The 23,091-nt window shown below is 38.7% G+C and overlaps 1 long non-coding RNA gene across 2 annotated transcripts in view; it reads left to right on the top strand.

Moving 5' to 3' along the window:
• Window positions 1-1,113: 1,113 nt before the first annotated feature.
• Window positions 1,114-23,091, top strand: part of LOC148126876 (uncharacterized) — an 85,788-nt gene continuing 63,810 nt past the window's right edge. For both annotated transcript variants that reach the window (XR_015741664.1, XR_015741663.1), the window contains exon 1: window positions 1,114-1,172. This is a non-coding gene — a long non-coding RNA (uncharacterized LOC148126876). The remainder of the gene's footprint in view (window positions 1,173-23,091) is intronic.

The raw sequence follows: 23,091 nt of genomic DNA, 5'->3' as shown, positions 1-23,091 counted from the left end.
AGAATCACAGATTCATTCAGAAATCTATCTATCTGCCATTGGCTAGCTCAGTCTGTCACATAAAATTTGCTTGCAAGCAAACTCATAAAATTAACTCACAACATACCATGTATGTAAATATTGATTTTTTTATATAAAAAACAACTTTTATCCAAAATCAGGCAAAGCAGGCAGATTGAGTTGCTCACAGTATCATTCAGTGATCTATCTATCTGCCATCAGCTAGCTCAGTCTCTCAAATTTGCTTACCGTGAGTTTGCATTGAATTTGCTTGCAAGCAAACCTTCAGTCCTAAGGGTGGTTCGGCTGTGCTTAGCTAGAAAGCAAGAAATCCAACCATTTTCTGCTTCCTAGCTAATCTAAATCTCCCAGCATAGCAGAACAGATGATGGTCAGAAAAAGGAAAAATAGCAACTTAGCAGACAAGTTGGGTAAGGAGTGAGTGGGCGGGGAGGATTCCTGCAGGCCATGTGGGTGGTGCAGCCTTGTGTTTCTGCAGAGCCTGGATTAATTGCTTTGTGGGGGTGCTCTAGGGGTGAGATTTCTCTGTGGCCCACCAAAATTTTCTCACCATGGCCCACCGGTTGGCATCCACTGGTTTGGATGATACACATAGCCATAGAAAAGTAATAAAAGATAGTTAAAGAATCATGTGATAAGATTTCTTCTCCTTTTTAAATGGTAATTGGTATGCTTGTGTTAACCATCTGGAATAGCTTTCTGTATCATGCGAACATGCCTACAGACCAATTTTATGCTTTGATTTAGCTACAGTTTGTTGAATATTTATTTATTAAATTTATGTGACTGCTCATCTTATACACATGTTCAGGAATGCTGATCATTAAAACAGGATAAACACACACCAAAAACAAAACCAATAAAAATATATCCCCATTGCATCTTCATGACACAAATATACTATACTATGGCAGAGTTTGAAATGTGAACCCAATTCCAAATTAACGGTTTGAAGCATGAAGTGTCAATCCAGAATCATCTGGGCTTATTTGAGCTTGCTGCACTTCTTCTGTGCTGGCTTTGGTTTGCATAAGTTTGGAATAGAGCCTGATTCAGCTTCTCCCATCTCATTCTTCCATCTGTCTTTCAACGCATCTCCTGGCATATTTTGAACATAGCTGTGGTCAGTCACCAGACAGTCTTTCCTCCAGGTAATTGTCTGACTGTTCTTGTCTCTTCCAGCCAGTGCATCTGTGACCTAGTCCTGCATGCTAGTTCATTATTTAAAGAGGGAGTCAGTTCCACTTAATCAGTATCCAGAGTGGCTCATAGCATACAAATATCCACAGTGGTTCATTGCAATGAACATTGAAGGCATTAACATATTTTAAGAAACAATGAAGTAAAGAAGCAAAGGGAAATGTGCTACAATTTGTAGCCTTTTCCTCCCCAAGCCCCTTGTGTGCTTTTGATCAGATTCCCAAGCAAGAGGGAGGACAACTTAGTCTCCTAATTAGTGATGTGAATTCATTTTCAGATGAAGGAAAATGGCATAAAAGGGACCTATTCAGTTCAATTTGCATTTTTTCCAAAACGAACAGAATGAGTAACAAACAGATATGAATAGTTAAGTCTTTTGATCCCATTCATCATTCTCTGTTCAGGTGCAGGATGCCAATCTTTCTCTAAGGTCAGTCATGGCCAGAGATGTGCTCCCTATGGGAACCCTTTTATTGTCTTTATTGTCTTTTATTGCCCTGGGTCTTGCATCATGTCAAGGCACTCAAGAGAAGAAAACAAAGCATGTCAGCAAATGCCACTATTTCATAGGCAAAGGCCCAAAACATCCAAGGCAATCCAAATAAAGTTGTTGAGGGAACTGCTGCTCTCAGCACAGCCCATGGCAAAGTTTGTACAATGGGAGGGAGATTGATTGAACAAAATTAATTGATTGACTGTAACTTTGTCGCTTGTATCCTTTTGATTTATATTGACCGTTTCCTAGTATGATTTGATTGCTTCTTTGTACCCAATGACTATATTAAATGTTGTACCTTATGATTCTTGATGAATGTATCTTTTATTTTTATGCACGCTGAGTGCATTTGCAACAAGACAAATTCCTTGTGTGTCTAATCACACTTGGCCAATAAATAGACAGTTCATTCATTCATTCATTCAACTGAAAGACTGTGAGACTGTGATGCGTCCATAATTTTTACTTCATGATGAAACCTGCATTCTTGTCAGTGACAATGAAAATAGAAAGCATGGATTCCACAGGTTCCATCACGTGGATTGGAAAGAAGTAGTCTGTATAGTATCTCTTCATAAAAAAGAATATATTGCTGCAATAGTTTTCGGCTAGATAGTTTTAGCAGAACAGGAACTACGTTACAAACCAAAGCCTTGCAATACTGTCAAGTTTTACAATATTATTGTATAAGCTTTTAGGGAATATAATTCAGTTCATCCAAAGCCCAGAGTCCTAAGAGGCAAGTTTTACATATACATGCAACTTGTTGCTTGAGGATGAGATGGGGATGACAATGGAGATAGTTAAAAGGATGCCTGAAACAGAATTACCTCTAAGTTGTGGCCACTGAAGAGAACAGTTATTGAGAGTGATATAGGTATTTTTGCACCAGTGAAGCCAGCTGGCTATAAGACTGTTGTTATTCTGCTGCCTTAACAAGATCGAACTCTTTCAAAGAACTTCACAGACTGCCAGCCAAAGTTTCTAACATTTATTTCTTCAACTTTTAAAAGAAATATTTTTTTTCCTACCAGTGCAAAATACAGATGACTTCCGTGTCTTAAATAATGAAATCTTCTCAAATATAATCATTCCGGTGCCTGTAGCAGGAGCACAAAGAGAATTGTTTGATTGCTAAAATAAGTCTACAGCCAAACTTCCAACGGATTTATGTGTGTCTGTGCGTATGATTTCACTGGTAAAAATGGGTGCAAATTAGATATGCCTGTCACTGCTACATTTTTGTTTCTAAAAATAAACTAAAGGAGAGAGTAATAGTTCGAGGGCATTTATGAAGTTTTCTGGACAGGGTTGAATGCATTTGCATGGTACTTATGTGTGCGCTGACAGCAAGGGCCTTTAGCCAGCTGCTCCTCCTGCATTAAGTACCGTGCTTACTCTTCTGTGTGTCAGAGTTTCCAGGTTTGTATTATTTCCCTTTATTCAGAGAGTTGGCAGCTGGTATGGAGATCATGCGCACAGCAGAATATACAAAAGCCATCACCCAGCCAGTTTTATATCTCACTTCTTCCTGTCCCCTAATAAAACACATTGTGATCTAAAACATGAGTGGCCAGATGTATCACTCATTTTCCTTTCTCTGTAGAGGGTTTTGGCAGACTTCCCCTCACATCCTTCTTTCCTGGGAGAGCCAGTGTTTGTAGAGCACCTTCCAATTGCCAAGCCAGTGACTTGGCACACAGGAGAGCTTCCCTAGAAGTCAAGGTCTGTTATGAATGCAGCGACCATCAGCCAGCTTGAATTAGAAAATGTATGGGAGGGGAGGGTTGCAGAGAGGACAGCATCATACTGTCTTACTGCTTTTATAATATTGACTAAACATATTTGGGAGAAGGAGAATGGGGGTGTTTCAGACTGGTGTAAAAACATGGCTTCGTGGTCTTGATTGGGTCTGGAGGAAGATGCAGTCGGTTAGTGTCCTGAAAGCCTCCCCCTGCCTTTTAACTTTCTTTAATATTAAATTTGAATCCACCCTTCCCTTTTAAATTGTAAACTTTATATACATTTACCTTTTAATGGTTTTGCTTGTATGCTATCCAGAGTCCCTCTCTGAGGCTGATGTACATTTTTAAAAAAAATAAAAATAAAAAATAAAGAAAAAGTAAATAAGGCAGGCTCATGGGGACACTGACTAGTGGCAAAGCAACAATTTCCTCCCATCCTGGCCTGTTCTAAGTACTGGGGCTGCTTAGAGAAACAAGAAGAGAATGGCTTCCCTGCCAGCTGTCTTTCTGATGGGTGACATGCTGTTTCCTTGGCCTGCCTTCATGATCTGTGGAGCAGATGCAAATTGGAACTGATCTTCCAACAAACATCATGAATGGAAAGGCAGAACGGAAGGGTGCAAGCGAGGGGAGGGAGGAGTATGCAGTTGAGGGATGCAGACTCATGCAGAAGAGAAAAATGGTGGTGGATACAGCTGGACGCAAAGGCAACGTATGCAGAAAAAGCTTAACTCCCTCTGAGCTGAAGAATGGAGGAAGATTTTTTTTTATTATTTATTAGAAAATTTATATTGCCACCTATTCACACATGGCTTCCTTTAGCCTACAATCCTACCTATTCTCCTGGGGCTTGGCATTTCCTAGTGGTTTACTTCTGGAGAAACTTGTAGAAATCAGAATGATCATAACTGGTTCTTGCCTAATTAAAATAATGGAAGATGCATGAATTCTTAGCCAGATAAATTTTCAACAGTCAAATTTTAAATCATTTGCTCAGGATTTGAATTCAGCTTCTTACTTTTTAAAGCCATTTTCCTTAAGGAGATCAAGGGATGGATGAAAGCAAAGCAAAGCAAAACAAAACCTTGTGTTCTGACCAAGCTTCCTAAACCGTAATTATGCACACACTTATTTTAAAAACAAGACTTATTTAATTGCAATGCTGGGAATTGTTTTCATTCCCAGCTGGAATTAATCTCAAGCAGTCCCCCAAGATAACTGCCCACCTTTCTTTTCTGTGAAGTGCAGCCAATAACAGAAGTATCAAATGAACTAGAAAAAAAACCAACCAAACTACAAAAGAAACCCAACCGAAGTACAAAGAGTTTCAAGAATGAATCTGAACCGAATGAATGACTTTGTTTCCTGCAAAGGTATCGTCATCTTTGACTGATCTTTATACCTTATGGGAGGGGCAATCATGTCCCAGTCTTACTCCCAAGTTGCCCCTTTTGTTTCAGCTGCTCTCACCTTCCAGCAGCTCTGCGCACACATGCACTGGGAACAGGCTCCCCTGGGTCCTCTGCCTTGCTGCTGCCAGACTCTGAAGGCTCCGGTGGCAGCACCCATTCCCAGATGGTCCTGGCCCCATCTCTGCATCAGACACAGGACCCTCATCCAAACTCCCAGACTCCCTGACTGGTCCCCATTCTTCACCACTGTCCGATTCTGCTGCCATCTGAACTGGCTATCGGCGAACCTGACTATCCTGCCTTGATTACACAGAGGTGCTCCTGGTTCAGGAAAAATTAGGCTTTGGGGAAAAGGATTGGATTTTTTGAATGGAGTATTCATTCCCCACGAAGGACTCAAACTGCCATCCAATTGAGTCTTGTTAATCAACAGGCAGTCATTAGCAGGAGTGTCTTTGGCCAGTTTGAGACCAGTGCTGAAATCAAACACCCAAAATAGGAAGCCTGCTTTTGTTGCCTGCAGGCTATTTTTTTTATTTTTTATTTATTTATTTATTTTATTTGTCAATTGTTTACAAGATAATAAGTATAAGTGTATACATAATTATGAATACATGATATGGGTACGTATAAGAAAAATAAAAGAAAAATAAAAGAAACAATAGGACAGGGACGGTAGGCACGTTGGTGCGCTTATGCACGCCCCCTACAGACCTCTTAGGAAAGGGATGAGGTCAATAGTAGACAGTCTAAGGTTAAAGTTTTTGGGGTTTGGGGAAGAAACTACTGAGTCGGGTAGAGTATTCCAGACATTGACCACTCTGTTGCTGAAGTCGTATTTCCTGCAATCAAGCTTGGTGCGGTTAACCTTGAGTTTGTATCTGTTGTGTGCTCTTGTATTGTTATGGTTGAAGCTGAAGTATTCATTGACAGGTAGGACATTGCAATGTATGATTTTATATACCATGCTTAAATCAGACCGAAGACGGCGTAATTCAAGGTTTTCTAGTTCTAGAATTTCAAGTCTGGTGGCATAAGGTATTCTACAACGAGTAGAGGAGTGGAGAACTCTTCTTGTGAAATATTTCTGGACTTTCTCAATTGTGCTAATATCAGATACGTAATGTGGGTTCCAGACTGATGAGCTGTATTCGAGTATTGGTCTAGCAAATGTTTTGTATGCTCTAGTTAGTAGTGTGATATTACCAGAGAAAAAGCTACGTAAGATTAGGTTAACAACTCTTAATGCCTTTTTGGCTATGTAGTTGCAGTGGGCTCTAGCACTTAGATCATTAGAGGTGAATATTCCAAGGTCCTTTACAGAGCTTGGATCATCAACAAGATCTTGACTATTCAGCTTGTATTTTATTTTCGGATTTTTTTTGCCAATATGTAAGACAGAGCATTTATTTGTTGAGATTTGAAGTTGCCATTTGTTTGACCATTCTGATACACAGTCAAGATCTTTTTGAAGGGTAGCAGTATTGTCTGTGGTATTGAATAGCTTTACATCATCAGCGAAAAGAACGCAGTTGTTCTTAATATTTTGCTGCTGTCTGCAATACATAGGCATGTGACGGGGTCTTAAGAATCTTCAAGTGGATTTTTTTTTTTAGAACATAGCTGCCCTCATTGATGGAGCCATTTAAGAGCAAGAGTCACACCGGATATTAGACACGATTCAACATGTCTGCCAGAGAATGGGAAAGGAGCAGGAATTTATCAAGACACACATACACTTATTTTTACAAACTAAAGTGTTGCTTGGTGTAGCAGTGCCACTAAAGGTTATGAATTTGTGTTTACTCCTAATAAGCAGTGGCTCAGTTAACAAATTACTGATATAGCTATATATGCACATATAGCTCTTTTTACAGTTCTTTACCAATAGACTCACAAGTATTAGTTATCATTGTGGAACAACAATTCCTTCCTGGGTCTCTTGGAAATCCTACACCTTGGCCATGCTTTCTTGCAATGATTCCTATTTTCTCTTTTCCAAATGCAGCTTCAGTCTTTTCACCAGCCAGTCCATTTCGCAGATCTCCCTTTCTGACTCTTAAGTTGCACATTCCTTCTTTCTCCAGGATTCTTTCTTCAGCTCGGTGTCCAATTTTCTCCAACAATAAGTGCACCTTCCTTCGCACAACACCTCCATCCTACACAATATAAACACAATATAAAAAGTACCTTTTCCCCTAGCAGATGTGCCTCTTATATATTTTCCTCTTTTTTTTGTAAATTTTTTTATCTGGGTTTTCACAAAACATAATAGAAATAAAATATTATTATTTTTTTGAGAATAGCATAATCCCGGGTTATCAATTCTCCATATGGACACAAACTCAATTTCATATTAATCTTTGTATTCTATTCCATATCTTATTACTATTTCAGCATTTTCTCGGTGATTTTTCCCTTCCCTAAGTTTTCTCAACCTTGTTTTTAATCATCTCAATCCTTTCTAAATTCAATTATATATCTTTTTCTAAGTTTCAATATCTTTCAAATCATTATATTTATATTTTTGTCTGTCCTGTTTCAATTTCATATTTTCTTTTCTCTTTAAACAAATTTTCCCCTGTAATTTCTGATTGGAATATGACACCTTTGTATCTTTTAGTTTTTGTCCATTCAAATCTTATTTAAACTTCAATTTATACCTTTACAATTATAACATTCAATATCTAACCTCTATTTTATAACACATAAATTTTGCCAATCGAATTCTGCTTGGTACATTCTTAAAATACACACTAAGTTCTTAGAGAAAAATTATATATATAACAACAGTACAAAAAATACTTATTCAATTCCAATTCAGCTCAACCATTAATGTGAGTTACAATCTTCCATTAATATTAATTAACTTCTTTAACACTTCTTTTCAATTAAACATCATACTTCCCTAGGAACACTTATTTATTTTTTTCATATTTCTTTCATATTTCTCTTCACTTAAATTTTTATAAATCATTAATAACAATTAAAATGTTCCCATCCTTTCCTAATTTCATCCTCTCATTCTTTTTATTTCACTTATTTATTAACAAACATTCCATTAGATTACAGTAAGTATTTTATCGATCACTTTAATCACACTTGTTTCTATATTCATTTCTATTTCTAATGTAACAATGCTATCTCATGTAGCCTTGCAGAATGCACTCTTTCAATATGTAACCTGCTATTTGAGAAAAGTGACTACACAGGTTTTCCTACTTCCACCGGCCCACCTCATTCCATGTTTGGAAACAGCCATTTGCATTGTATGGCTGGTTAAACTGCAATATAGAAGGGGAAAAAAAAAGATTTGGCAAGCACCCCAAAATATTTTTTTGCCCGGATGAGAAGCCTCGCTTGCTGGTGAACAGGAGAATGAGCGATCAAGTGACATTAGGGGGCTTTTTGCTCCCAGAAGGCTGTAACTACAGAGCAAGTTAGAAGAGATGAAAAGCAGCTTTCAGTTCTCTCACTTTCTTCCTCAGATCTAAAAAGCAAGCGCAATTGGGCAAATAGCCATGCAATCAACCTCCTTGGGATTTCAGATCAGGCTCCTTGTTTCTCCAAGGCATTGAAAATGCTCTGCTGACAACGCCCTATCAGCATGGGCAATTCTGATTTTTGCTTTTTTGCCTATGCTGAAAGCCGACCATGGACCAAGGAGAAGAGAAACACTGCGGCTGTTGGAATTCAGGTTACTGGCCCACCCCCTTCCTTCAAATTACAAGGCTTGCTTGCTCCTCTGTGACTCTCCATTGTTTCTGAATATAACTTGTCAGCCTTCCATCCATTACAGTGGCCAACTGCGGGCTGAAAGAAGGGGAAGGATAGGCTACAGCCATTTAAGCTGTCACTAGCACGATCAGCATTTTTAAACCACTGACATTGAATAACAACACTGTATATTAATGCTCAGAAAAACAGCTTATCACTAAAAATCATCCACAGGACAGGAATAAATGAACAGTCTGGTTCCCCTGATTGTTTCCTGTTTGAGGGCAACGCAACCCCACATAACTAGACACACTAATGACTGGGCTTCCATACATCATGAGCCTATTTTGTACAGATTATGTACACATTCTAGTTTATGCTTTTATAGCAAGTATCATGCTACATCACTCCCAGAGTGAGGAACTATTTCTATATATTTTCTCTTACATTTATGATTGACTGATTGTTTGATAGAAAGTATTATCCACATTTCATTATGAAAGGAATCCCAATGCAGGAATATTAAATACAACAAAAACGATAGAACCACATAATGTTCCAAAAATAAAGAAGGATAACTGCAACAGGAAAGGAAATAGCACAGCTTCTTGAAATGGAACTAAGGGAATACGTGAATCCTCAGCTAGTGTATGCAAGAGTCAGTGTTAGGCATAATTAAACAAGGAAAATAATCAACAATTAGATGCTACCACCAAGGAAGCCATATCCAAAGCACTGTACTATGGGCCAATACCCACCAATGAGAAGATAAGTCTTCTCGTTATCTTTTAGTTTCTTTTGAACTTCTTACTCCTCACATTTTTCTTATCTTTTGTGTGGGAAAATATAAGTTGTAGTATTACTCGAAATGTGGCACATTAAATGAGTTCTATACTGTATGTAAATCTGCCTCCCTTTTAGCATCTTTTCACCAGCAAAATGCTTCTCTACTTTTGCTTTATGAGAAAGATCTTCAAAATAATTATGTCCTAGGCATGCAGATGGTCTACCTGCTTTTTAACTATATACTGTAAATAATTAATTTGATTTGTGTACATACTTCCTTTGATTTCCATTGAAAGTAAATATCAATGTCTGTGCCTAAAGGTAGTAGCTATCCCTATGCTGTGCTAAATTGCATTGTGAATTTTTGTCACTTGTTATATGTAACAGATTTAACAGAAAATCAGAGTTGGAAGGGACCATGTAGGTCATCTCGTCCAACCCCCCGGCCAAGCGGGAGACCCTACACCATTTTTGGAAAATGGCAGTCCAATTTCTTCTTGAAAGTCTCAAGGGATGGTGCTCCCACAACTTGCAAGGGCAAGCTGTTCCATTGGTTGATTGTTCTCACTGTCAGAAAGTTTCTCCTTATTTCCAGGTTAAATCTCTCCTTGTTCAGTTTCCATCCATTATTCCTTGTCTGGCCTACAGGTGCTTTAGAAAATAGCTTGACCTCTTCCTCTCTGTGGCAGCCCCTCAAATATTGGAAGACCTCTATCATGTCTCCCCTGGTCCTTCTCTTTACTAGACTAGCCAAGCCCAGTTCCTACAACCATTCGTTTTATGTTTTAGCCTCCAGTCCCCTAATCATCCTGATTGCTCTTCTCTGTACTTTTTCTAGTGTCTCAACATCTTTTTTATAATGTGGACAAAACTGGATGCAGTACTCTAGGTGTGGTCTTACTAAGGCTTTATAGAGTGGTATTAGTACTTCCCTTGATCTTGATTGTATCCCTCTGTTAATACAATTTAGGATTGCATTAGCTTTTTTGGCTGCTGCTGCACACTGCTGGCTCATATTTATCTGGTTGTCCACTAAGACTCCAAGATCCTTCTGACAGTTACTGCTATTGAGCCTGGTTTCACCCAGTCTATATGTGTATTTTTGGTTTTTGTTGCCTAAGTGTAGGACTTTACTTTTCTCTACATTGAATTTCATTTTATTAGATATGGCCCAGTGTTCTAGTCTGTCAAGATCCATCTGGATCTTGAGCCTATCTTCTTGGGTGTTAGCTATTCCTGCCAGCTTAGTATCATCTGCAAATTTGGTAAATTCCCCTTCTATTCCCTCATCTAAGTTGTTAATGAAGATATTGAAAAGTACTGGGCCTAAGACGGAATCTTGTGGCACCCCAAAGCTTATTTCCCTCCATGTAGACTTAGACCCATTAAGGACTACTCATTGAGTACAGTTTGCCAGCCAGTTGTGAGTCCATCTAGTGGTGGTACTATCTATTCCACTTTTTTCTAGCTTACTAAGAAGTAGGTTGTGGTCTAGTTTGTCGAATGCCTTGCTGAAATCTAAATATATTATGTCCACGGTATTTTGCTGGTCTACTAATTTAGTCACTGTGTTGAAGAATGAAATAAGATTAGTTTGGCATGATCTGTTTTTAACAAACCCGTGCTGACTGCTAGTTATTACTTTACTTGTTTCTAAATGTTGGTAGATCTGTTTTTTTATTATCTTTTCCAGTATCTTCCTGAGTATTGATGTTAGGCTGATTGGTCCTGGGTCTGTTTTTTTCCTTTTTTGAAGATGGGAACCACATCAGCTCTTTTCCAATCCTCTGGTAGTTCCCCAGTGCTCCAGGATTTTTGAAAGATATGATGCAGTGGTTCTGAGATGACCTCTGCCAGCTCCTTTAAAACTCTGGGACGTAATCCATCAGGCCCCAGTGGTATGTTTTCATCAAGATCAGTCAGGTGTTCTCTTACTAATTTTTGCTTATTTTAACTTTTATTTCTGCTCCGTCTTTTACAGTTATGTTTTTGGTGGGTTGAGCTATAGTTTCTTTTTGTGTGAAGACGGATGCAAAAATGAGTTAAGCAGTTCTGCTTTCTCTCTGTTGCCTGTAACTTCCTTGCCATCTTCTCTCTTTAATGGACTGACTGTTTCCTTGATTTTTTTTCTTGTTATTTATATGTTGGAAGAAACTTTTTAAATTTTCTTTGACTTTTGTTGCAAGTCTTTGCAAGATGTACTTAGGATTGTGTGTGAGTCCTGCCAATTATGGTTTACTCAAGGAAACACTTAAGCAAACCACAGTTCAGTGACATTTTTGGATGACATTAGTAATTAAAAGGAGTTTGGAGTTATCTGCCTAATTTCAAAAGTCCTCTGCCACTAACCAATTAATGTATCTTAATAGAATAATGCATTTTACTTTTAGCAGCCTTTTAGATAGACAGGAAGAAAGAGAGCTGATAAAATTCTTGATGTTCTTTGTCATGTCAGCACTGTATTTTCTCTCCTTAAAATTATTTAAGTCCCTCTGAAAGATACAATTGCAATGTCAAATCTCATTTGCTGGCATGACAATGATGATGACGATGATGATGTAACTAGATTTCTACTTTGCCTCTTCTCCAATGGCTCAAGGACAATACATGAGGCATTCCTTCCTTCCATTTTTCCCCATGAAAATCTTATGACATAGGTCGAGTTGAGAGATTGTAAATGGCCCAAAGTCACCCAGTGAGCTTCCCTGCCTGAGGCTGCATTTGAACTTTTCCTTAACCACTGCCCCAGAAGCAGCAGCAGAAATGAACAGCAACTTCTGTGAATTATAAAAAAATAATAGGAAGCAAATTGGCAAGAAGATTTTCTGTTCCCCAAGAAGATGCTTATCTCTGAAAGTTTGACCCAACTGAATTATGTCTTCCTTATAACACTTCAATTTCCAATGTCTGTAATCTTATATCTCCTAACCAGGGATCAAAACCCTTTTAATTCAGCTGGAATTATTTATGAGATTGAGAACTGACACTGTAAAGAGATGCCAGCATTGCATCATCATACCTGAACTCATACTTGAAAGTCTTTTCCTTATCCCTGTACTCACCTGGTGGTATTTTTGAGATGCAGTGATACACATAGAAGGATTTTATCTTATTTTATACTTATACAGAAGATCCCATTTGCAGGGTGTTGGTGGGCTTTCTTTCTTTTTGGGGGGGCGGTGGCACACAACTGGTATGTTAATTACCTCTGTCTTTAAAAGAAAAATAAAATGATAGCTTTTTGTCTTGTGGACTTTACCAGTTCTTTCACTGAATTGAAAGAGCCATGATAATGAGACAGGGTTGATTAACTCACAGGAATTCAGCCTCTGTCTTTGATTGCTTAGTATTAACTGTATAAAATTATATCCTTTTGGAGGCCGCATATAAAAATATTTTTTTAAAAATGTCAAAAGAAAGAACAAATATCAATGCTGGTGATAATGGAAACAATGGCTTGGTTAAATTAGAGCCTTTTAAAAACAGCAAAACAAGCCCTCGTGTGAACAAAAGGGAGGGCAGAGAAAGAATTTCCGTCTTCTTTCCAGCTTAACAAAATAATGGAAATATAGGGAAGAGATGGACTGCAGGAAATAACAGGTTCTGGCCATGGTGCTGAAATGTAGTTTGTTGTGCTGATCCTACAGTACAAGGTAGAAAAAAGAAACTTAAAGTGGACACCATCCCATCTCACATGAAGCTGTGGAACACCGGTTTATTTTAAGCTGTAATTACAGCCAACCAAAACAGCCTAATGGTATCAATCATTCAGGGAAAGGATATTATAGGCCCTGTGTTTACGAAAAGGAGAAGTGAATCATCTTACCTTTACCAATCACCCAAACTGATAGTCCTCTACCATATTGGTCAAGAATGCTATCAGCCTTGATTGTTATGCTTAGAGCAAGTTGATTCAGGATGGCATGCAATGCTGAAAATGGTGGCATTTTGTCAGCCCAGCAGTTCCGGTGCCCAATTCAGCATACATATTTGCCTATATAGTAGATCATAGGATCTAACCATAAAGTATCACTGTACTTACAAAAAGAAAGAAGAAGCAACTCAAATGCATAACTATGAGATCTGGTTTATCAAAATGAAGCTCTGTTGGATGAATGACTACAAGAAGCATGGACTCCGTTGTTGCCTTTCTTTTGGGCTGAACAACAATTGTGGGAATGTCATCTTGTGAAATTAGAACTACCCTCAAGGAGTGGCATTATAACATCAAGAATAAACAATATAGTGAGAATAACGTATCTGTGTGCTTATTTATTTTATTAAAGTAATAGTAAAAGTGTACGTCCTCTGCAATATACCCTAAAGAACTTTTTAGAGTAGTTGAGTAATCCTTCCTTCCTACTTGCTAGAAGCTACTCATTATTTGTGGAATTAAGAGGACTTTATAGCAGTCAAGGCAAGATTTTTTACTTCTTTGAATTGAAATGAGCAGTGTACAACCTATCTACCATTGTTCTCTATTATTTTTGTTAAGTCTACCTACACTAAGATGGATTTTGGTAGTGAGGAAGCATAAATATGTACACAGCTATACATACATATCGCTCCCCCATAACAGGAACCAGGTGAAAACATTGCCTCCCTTTAAATTGAAGCTTAGAGTGACAAGTGATTATAGCTGCCCTCTTAGATGGATGTCAGTGCTGATCTTCAAGGCCATTCATTTGAATTCAACCTGTGCTACTATCCTAAAGAAAAGCATAAGATAAGTAAAATGCTTTCCTTATTTTTTTTTTCATGCTTAAAGGTAAAAGCAGAATAAGCAGCAATTGCAAGCTCTTGCAGAAAGATCAAAAGATTTGAGAGGTGGATTATGGGGCCCTTGAAGCATCAGGGCATCGGTAAGGATATTATCTGCCCCAAATCCAGCATTAGACCATCCTTTCAGCTTTTTATATTGTATAAATGTTTTGAAGCCTCTCTGCCATAGTCAATATGTTCAAGCGTGTGTCCGTCTGCTTAGATTATGCTGTATCTATCTCCCAGCTGTTTTATTTCCTATATTAAAGAAAAATATTTTTTCACTTTATGGGCACTAGACATCATTGTTCTACTGAGTTATAAACATGACACACATTACAACAGTGGTAAGAAGAAGTTAATCAATTCCTAGTTGAATGTGTCACAATTTTCTTGAGTAATAACTTTTTTAAAGAACAATAGCAGGAAATGTAATTTTTAAAAAGAAGACCACTAAATCAATAGCTGCTACATGACTAATCATCCTCTATTTATTCAGTGCAGAAAGGTAGAGCTGTGAGCTGAAATCCCAAACCCAGAGCTGAGATGCTGCTGCAGCACTCAGAATAACAGTAACCAGAGATAGGTGATCTTTTTTTGTCATTATATCAGAAAGGTAAGGATAGCAAAAAGATGGTAACAGTGTGTATTTTTAATGAAGTTAATAAAGCCTCTGAATAGTTAAGGCAGGCAGTCTTTTTGTCACCAAGCACAGAGAAATATATATGCAATTAATAAATAATAATTTATTAAATTCATATGCTGCTTGACTCAAGAAAATCTGTTTCATCTAAGGTTCTCAATAGCTTCAGATTATATGTATATAAAGAGTGTGTGTGTGTATACACACAGACACACAGACACACACGGTATAAGTTCTTTTGTTTCTAGAATGGGAAGGTATCTCTGTGCATGCATTCTTCCCGATTGTGTTCAAAAGTTTTAATTGATTCAGAAAATCAATACAATTTGAATGAACACTTTGTACAAAAAGCAAAAGTCCACATTTGTGGAAAATATCAGAATTAATTGAAAACAATTAGAAGCCAAAAATCATGGCAAGAATTAAACTGATCAAAATAAAAACTAGTCAAAACTAGACAAAATAACCATGGTGTTTGTTAGGGATACACCCTAGCAGAATCTGCACGGCAGTCAGGCAGGCACGCAAAATATGCGAGATAAACGTTTTTTTAGCTTACACTCAGTAAAACAGATACACTGTGCTAGTTAAATAGTTTATTCCAGCAAGAGTTTTAGCATAGTCAAAACAGTCCATGTATCATTCACTAGTTCAGTCCGTCCGGGGATTATACAGTTGCAAAGCCCAGTGTCGAAAAAGAGGTCAGTAAACTTACAAATATCAGTCCAGGAATATATCTCCTCGCAGTAGAGATATGAAGAAGTCAAACCTCCTTTCTTCATTTGACGTTCAGCAACTCAGCAGTAACACACAGTTAGCAAACCATCAATCCAGGCAAACCAGCAATCGTCAGCAATTCAGAAGGTTCTCTTGCTCCCTCTTATGGCGGTTTCACACCGCACCCAAAATTACATGCTTTGCAGTTTAAAGTGACACACACTTAAACTTACTATCATAGTTTATATATATTATTTTACCCAAACTACGTTAGGTAACCTTGTTATTCCTAACAGTGTTATAAAAACTTATATACAGAAATGTGGGGAAAAGATTTTATTGCTTGCCAACTTTGAAGGCTGGCTCCAAAACTACCTACCCTCCTCCCATTGACTGACTTTCTGGAAAGAAAAACATAATTTAATGCTGGCTAGATAGGCACCAATTTCCTCCAGAGTAACTGGTTCCTTGAGAGAATTACTTTGCTGCTAACATAAAAGTGAGGAATTTTGTCTTGGGGTGATCCTTATGTTTGAAGTGAATGGTGTGTTTCTTCACGAGAACCAAGAATAGTGGGGAGGTTGTTTAGGAAAGACCCAGCTGGTCTCCTTGTGAGAGCTGAATTGCTGATACTCTTAGTGAAGTTCCAGATAATCGCTTTAAGGAATATAGTCTTTGTATTACCCTTTCATAATTTTTCACTAAACATTGTAATACAATGATCATCATACGCTATCAGTGCTATTTAATTGCATCCAGAACATTCTATGCACAAAAATAATATCCAAATTTTATAGTGCAAAAGAGGGGAAGTAATGGATTTCAATTCAGTCCTAATAAGAGCAAAACCGTGGAACTAAATTAGGCAAGTTACTATCCTAAATCTCATTGATGTTATGATTATCAAAAAAGCACAACAAAGAATGTTCTTTCTGCACCAACTCAGAAAGCTCAAACTGCCCAAGGAGCTGCTGTTATAGTTCTACAGAGGAATTACTGAGTCTGTCATCTGCACCTCTGTAACTGTCTGGTTTGGTTCTGCAACACAACAGGACAGACACAGACTTCAAAGGATAATTAAAACTGCAGGGGAAAAAAAATTGCTACCAACCTGCTGTCCATTGTGGACCTGCATACTGCATGAGTCAAAAAGAGGGCTGTGAAAATATCTACAGACACCTCACATCCTGGACATAAATTATTTCAACATCTACCCTCAAAACGACGCTATAGGGCACTGAACAACAGAACAACTAGACACAAGGACAGTTTTTTCCCAATGCCAACACTCTGCTAAACAACTAATTCCCACAACACTGTCAACTTATTTACTAAGACTGTGTTACTATTATTCCTCTCATCCTTCCTAGTACTTATCTCTTCCCTCTTATGACTATAACCGTGTTGCTTGTATCGTTACAATTTATATTGTTTTATTTGTTTCCTAGTATGATTTGACTGCTTATTAGTAACCTATGACTATCACTTAGTGTTGTATCTTATGATTCTTGATGAATGTCAGTGGTGGTATGCTACCAGTTCGGAGCGGTTTGGTCAAACCAGTAGTAAAAACAAAAGCCAACAATCAGCTGAGAGGAGGGGAAAAAAAATCCGACAATCAGCTGAGAGGAAAAAGAAGAGAAAAGCGCAGGATTGGCCCTCCCACCTGCCCTTGCACTTTTCTCTTCTTTATTCTCTCAGCTGATTGGTGCTGCAGGTCTCAGCTGGTGTGGGGAAAGCTACGTGCCGGTGTTAGGCAAAGCACACCCCCCAAGCCACACCCACCAAACCCGTAGTAAAACAATTTGAATCCCACCACTGGATAAATGTATAAATGTTTCCTTTATGTACACTGAGAGCATATGCACCAAAGACAAATTCCTTGTGTGTCCAATCACACTTGGCCAATAAAGAATTCTATTCTATTACATTTGAATCCAACTCAATCTCTGTCTGTGTAATATCTTGGATTATTCATAATTTTGATGCTAGCTTCTGAAAATGAACTCAGATCTAAAATAGTCTGAATCATAGACAGGTTGGTAGTTTGGATTTCTGGAGTAATACATTCTTAAGTCTCTTACAATTCTATGCATAATAGCAAAATGCTAGTGTGAGGGAAGGTAGGAGGGTGTATAGTTGTGTGGCTGATTGCTGTTATTTACCATTCGGGCAATAGTTTTACTAGAGAGCTATTTAGACCGCTAGCTCCAACCCCTTGCTTAGTGCAACTATCCAAATTAAAATATCCCAAAAGAGCCTGTCTAATCTTTATTTGAATAAATCTGATGAAGGAAAGCCAAGTGTATTATTAGTTCCACAATCCTTAATGTTAGGAATTCGGTTTTTCCCCTAATATTCCATCAAATTCCTTCAGTCAAAAGGAGGGGTGTCAAACTCACATTGTCATGGCAATGTCACGTGATGTATGGGGACTTTTCCCCCTTTGCTAAATGAGGTGTGGGCATGCCAACATGTGACGCATCCAGCCCACAAGCCAGGAGTTTGACAGTCCTGGTCAAAAGTAATGCTTTTCAGAAAGATAACTAGAGAATTCCTCAGCAACACTGGAGTGCTTTGTATAAACTGTAAATTTTTATAGTATCTTGGCCACATCAAAATTACAGGTAGTCCTAGACATATGACCAGAATTGAGCCCAAAATTTCTGTTGTTAAGTGAGTTTGGCCTCCTTTTATGACCTTTCTTGCCTCAGGTGTTAAGTGAATCCCTGCAGTTGATAAGTTAGTAGCCCAGTTGTTAAGTGAACTTGGCTTCTCCATTGGCTTTGCTTGTCAGGAGGTTGCAAAAGGGGATTGGGACACAGCAACAGTCATAAGGATGAAACAGTTGCCAAGCATCTGAATTTTGATCACATGATCATGGGGATGCTACAAAGGTCATAACTGTTGTGGTTTGCTGGCAGCCTGTGGAGATGGCAGCGGAATTGGACAGTGGGGAAGAACGGGGACCAGTCCAGGAGTCTGGAGAAGACTCCAATGAGGGTCCTGCGGCTGATGCAGAGATGGGGCCAGGATCATCTGGGTGTGGGGTGCTGCGTCCGGAGCTTCTGGAGTCTGGCAGCAGTGAGGCAGAGGACCCAGGAGAGCCTGTTCCCAGTGTGTGTGTGGGCAGAGCTGCTAGAAGGTGAGAGCAGCTGAAACAAAAGGGGTGACTCAAGAGTAAGGCTTGGAGGTGATTGCCCCTCCCATAAGGTATAAAGGTCAGGCAAAGGTGATGAAACTTTTGCAGGAAGCAAAGTCGTTCGTTCGGTTCAGACTCATTCTAGAAGCTCTTTGTACTTTGGTTTGTTTTCTTTCTAGTTCATTGGACACTTCTGTTATTGGCAATACTTCACAGGGAAGAAAGGTGGGTGCTTATCTCGAGGGACTGTTTGAGATTCATTACCGGCTGGGAATGAAAATAATTTCCAGTGTTGCAATAAAATAAGACTTGATTTTAAAATAAGAGTGTGCATAATTACGGTCTCAGAAGCCTTAACAATAACTGTGAAAAACAGTCATAAGTCACATTTTTCAGTGCCATTGTAACTTTGAATGGTCCCTAAATGGACTGTTGTAAGTCGAGGACTACCTGTATTTGTGAAGTAACATTTGTTTTTTGTTTTGTTGTTTGTTGTTGTTTGCTAATAAAATCTTGTTATTCCAGTACAGGCTAGAATTTCCTAATTCATTCTGAAGTCTATCTCTTCTGTCCCAATATGCTTAGGTAACACTGGTGTCTGTAATGTGAATCTCACCTGCGTTATTAATGGTTAAAGAGCTCAGTTTGCACAACATGCTTAATGTGATTACTTAATTAACTCTTTTTTTATGGCCCTGATACCACCCTCTGCATATTGTCATGACTCCAATAAAGAACGGACTGGAGCCGAGACAACCAGGATGTGATACGACCATAGTCTTTTACTTGCCTTGTGTTACCACATGGACGTTATGATGAATATTCTTCAAATAACTGACATTGGCTTCCTGACAAGGAAAGGTGCAATAATAATGATTCATGGCTGGATGTCAAGGGGGTGGTGTTGTAATAAGCGGGTACGTGGACTCATTGAGCTGGGGAAAGGTGCAGTTACCATGTTTCTTTAATTTAAGGATGCCGGATGTTAGGCAGCGAAGGTGGCCGGAAGATGGTTATAGTAATTATGTTGTTATCCAAAGTATAACATGTATAAATACAGCTCTGGGTTGCAATGAAACCCAGAGCTGACTTTAAACATAATTTGATCGCTGTTGTCTGTTGTGGTGGTGTGGGAGACGAATAAAAAACTTCACTGAAGCTACACAAGTGAGTTGATATCTTATCGTTCACCCCCTCAACCTCGGACGAACAGCTGACACATATGCTTAATGGGGTATATCGAAAACAAGGAGGTGGTATATTGTGTGAGCACCAAAAAGTCCTTCAAGAAAAGAAACAGAAGAGGAAGATTGACTGAAAAAACCTAGGGAGATTCTCAGTCATTCAGGTCATGGTTCTCCCAAAGGTGCTTTTTTCAAGAGGCAACTAGACTTTCTGGTTTGTCTTCAGCTGAAGAGCTGAAGATGCTTCTTGGATGAGCTTCAGATAAAATTGGGATTGAATGAAAATACAAATATCTCCATTACAGAACTCACTGCCAAGAACTAACAGTCCAGAATCCAAATGTTTTAGTTAGAGTCTCCTCCAGCCAGGCCTGATTGGTCAATGAGAGATAAAACAGAGATAAAATGACCGGGTAGAAAGCAAGTTTGTGTCAGGGCATGTATGGAGAAGCTTGCAGGACTAGAGAAAAGCAGGGAGGAACAATGATTGCATTTCTGTACCTGTGCATTCACCTTTGCATAGGATTTCCTGGATGATACATTGGGAGGATCAGAAGATAAATATTTTAGATGTGGTTTGAATGAGGGAAATTTAATTTAAAGTCCCTTCTTGCCTATTGAGCCCATGGTATGGCCTTTTTTGTCTTTGGCTGATGTGTCTGTCTGTCTATTTGTCTGTCTGCCTGTCTGTCTCTCCATCCACTCACCCATCTACCTATCTATCTATCCATCCATATTTTTGGCATTGTAAGATGGTCCGGAACATAAGATGCACCTAGCTTTAGAGGAGGAAAACAAGGAAAAAGGAAATCTGCTTCTGCCTCCCAGCATCCAACTGGTATTCATCTGGCTAGCATTCTTGTAGCAAGCAGCAAACAGCCTGGTCAACTTCAGCACATTATCGCAGCCCAGCATGTAGCTCGTCAGGGCTCTGATCTATTTGTGCCCACCACCGGTCAACTGAGTTGAGCTGCTTCCACCACTACCGGGGAACACTGGAGCCTACGCTGCCGAGCAGTTGATTGGCAGTTGGATTGGCCTCCTGGAATACTGCCAATCATTTGTTGTAGATGCCGGGAATTGCTGCCACTGCACCTATTGCTGCCAATCGCCATTTGCCACTGCTGCCATTCGCTGCTACCGCTGATTGCTGCCGCCGCCATTCATCAAGGGCAATCAGCAGCAATGGGTGGTGATTGGTGGTGGCAACAATTGGTGGTGATGGGCGGTGATCACGGTGAAGGCTCCAGGGTTCCCCCCTCCCCACACTGCAATATTCTCTCTATAAGATGCACAGACATTTCCACCTCCTTTTGGGGAGAAAAAAGTGTGCCTTATAGTGTGAAAAATAAGGTACTTATCTATCATCTATCATCTATCTATCTATCTTATGTCTATCTATGCCTTTCACCACTGACTCTTAGTGATTACCGGACAAGTCCATGGAGTTTTTGTGGCACAATTTCAAAAATGGTTTCTTTTGCCTCCTTTTTAGGGCTGAGGAAAGAATGACCAGTTCAAGGTCACCCAGCTGGCTTTGTGCCTAAAGTAAGACTAGAACTCACAGTTTCCCAGTTTCCAGCCTAATGCCTTAATCACTGCACCTAATTGGCTGGACTTTAACTATATGATAAATAATGGTAAAACTCTTTGGAAACAATAGACGTTTATAAATGCTGTCCGTAATGATGATGAAATCAACATTTCAGAAAGCTTGTTTAGTTGTTTGGCGTATAAAAGCAATAGGGGGTTAATAGTGCTCCCTGTTCATGCATCAGTCTCCACTGTTTAAGAATTTCACAGCAACAGATTGTTGGTTTGTTTTAATGATTACTCACACTCTTGGAGTCCTTTCAGATAAGGAACATAATCTTTTTGAGAATATTAATCAGGCTTTATGCACTTCTGTCATCTTGCACTGTTCACCAGAGTAGCAACCAGGAAAGTATATGATTCAGTTAAGCAGCACAAGCAGGAACGTGTAATGTTGTTTACTAAGGTTACATAATATTTCAAAATCTCCTCTTTTTTTAAACCAAAGATAGATTAGGCAGCTAAAAATATATCAACAGGATGTTTGCTGTAGACCCCTCCTTGGGGTTCAGTTTATACAGTAACGGTGTGAAACAGTGACATTACAAGTTACAAATATGGTTGCAATGATATTCCATCTAGAGCATCTGTTTTAACATTTGACCAGCAGAACATATGGCATCCCATCCTGAGGTCAAAAATTTTCAACCAGCATCTGCTGCTGTCATTGATCCAAGAACCACATTAGCAAGATCTTTCTACACCAATGCATATGAGGTACATTATTTAAAACAAGAGAATATTGGATCTGACCTTTTTTGATAAGCATCTTAATTTCAAAAGATAACCATGCTGGTATGTGTTTTGTTGAGAAATCCAGCTGATTTTGTCTTCCAAATGAATGTTTCCTATAGTTTAGAAAAATAACCTTTTTAAAAAAGGAAGAAAAGCAGCTTGAGGTGGGAATAATTTGAGAGTAATGGACAATATGAGGAATAAGGTGCTTATTGCTTTCCCCACTTGTTGGGTCCAAATTGCTATCTTTATGCTGCTTTCTACCCTCACTCTGATGGGGTATGAATTAGCATCCATTTCATCCAGCAAGTTGTTCTAAAAAAGTTTAATGATAGAAAAGAACAATTCTTGTATTTGTAGGGGAGGTAAATGCATTTAGATGCACCATAAACGAACTTTTCTTTTTGCATACACCGTTAGACTAAGCTAAATTGGGCTTAGATCGTTTATGGATCAGCCTGTTGCAGGAAACTAGCCATTGTCCTAGAATGCTATGTGTATCAGGACATCACCTCAACCTGTAGTATGATTTATTTGGATATAACATATTACTTGAAGAGAGGTATTTTTTTCCTTACAGGTAGTAGGGTGTATCATGCTATCTAAACACAGGCAAGGGATCACGTGAACATAATTCACAAATAAACTTTTCAGATGCTTTTCCTCTCCAGAAAATTAGAGGAAGCTTTTGGGAGTACAGTCTTAGCCTTTTACTTGAATATATCTGTCCCAAATTGGATTCTGATATGAAAGCAAGATAGATGACAGGTAGATAGATAGATGATAGATGATAGATAGATAGATAGATAGATAGATAGATAGATAGATAGATAGATAGATAGATAGATAGATAGATAGATAGATAGATAGATAGATAGATAGATAGATAGATAGATAGATAGATAGATAGATAGATATGCAGGCAGGCAGACACACAGA

The sequence above is a fragment of the Pseudonaja textilis genome, chromosome 2 (genome assembly GCF_049901715.1).
Source record: "Pseudonaja textilis isolate UNSWEBS1 chromosome 2, rPseTex1.2, whole genome shotgun sequence".
Lineage (NCBI taxonomy): Eukaryota > Metazoa > Chordata > Lepidosauria > Squamata > Elapidae > Pseudonaja > Pseudonaja textilis.
The sequence above is the reverse complement of the archived record's forward strand: the minus strand, read 5'-3'. Positions and strand labels throughout refer to the sequence as shown.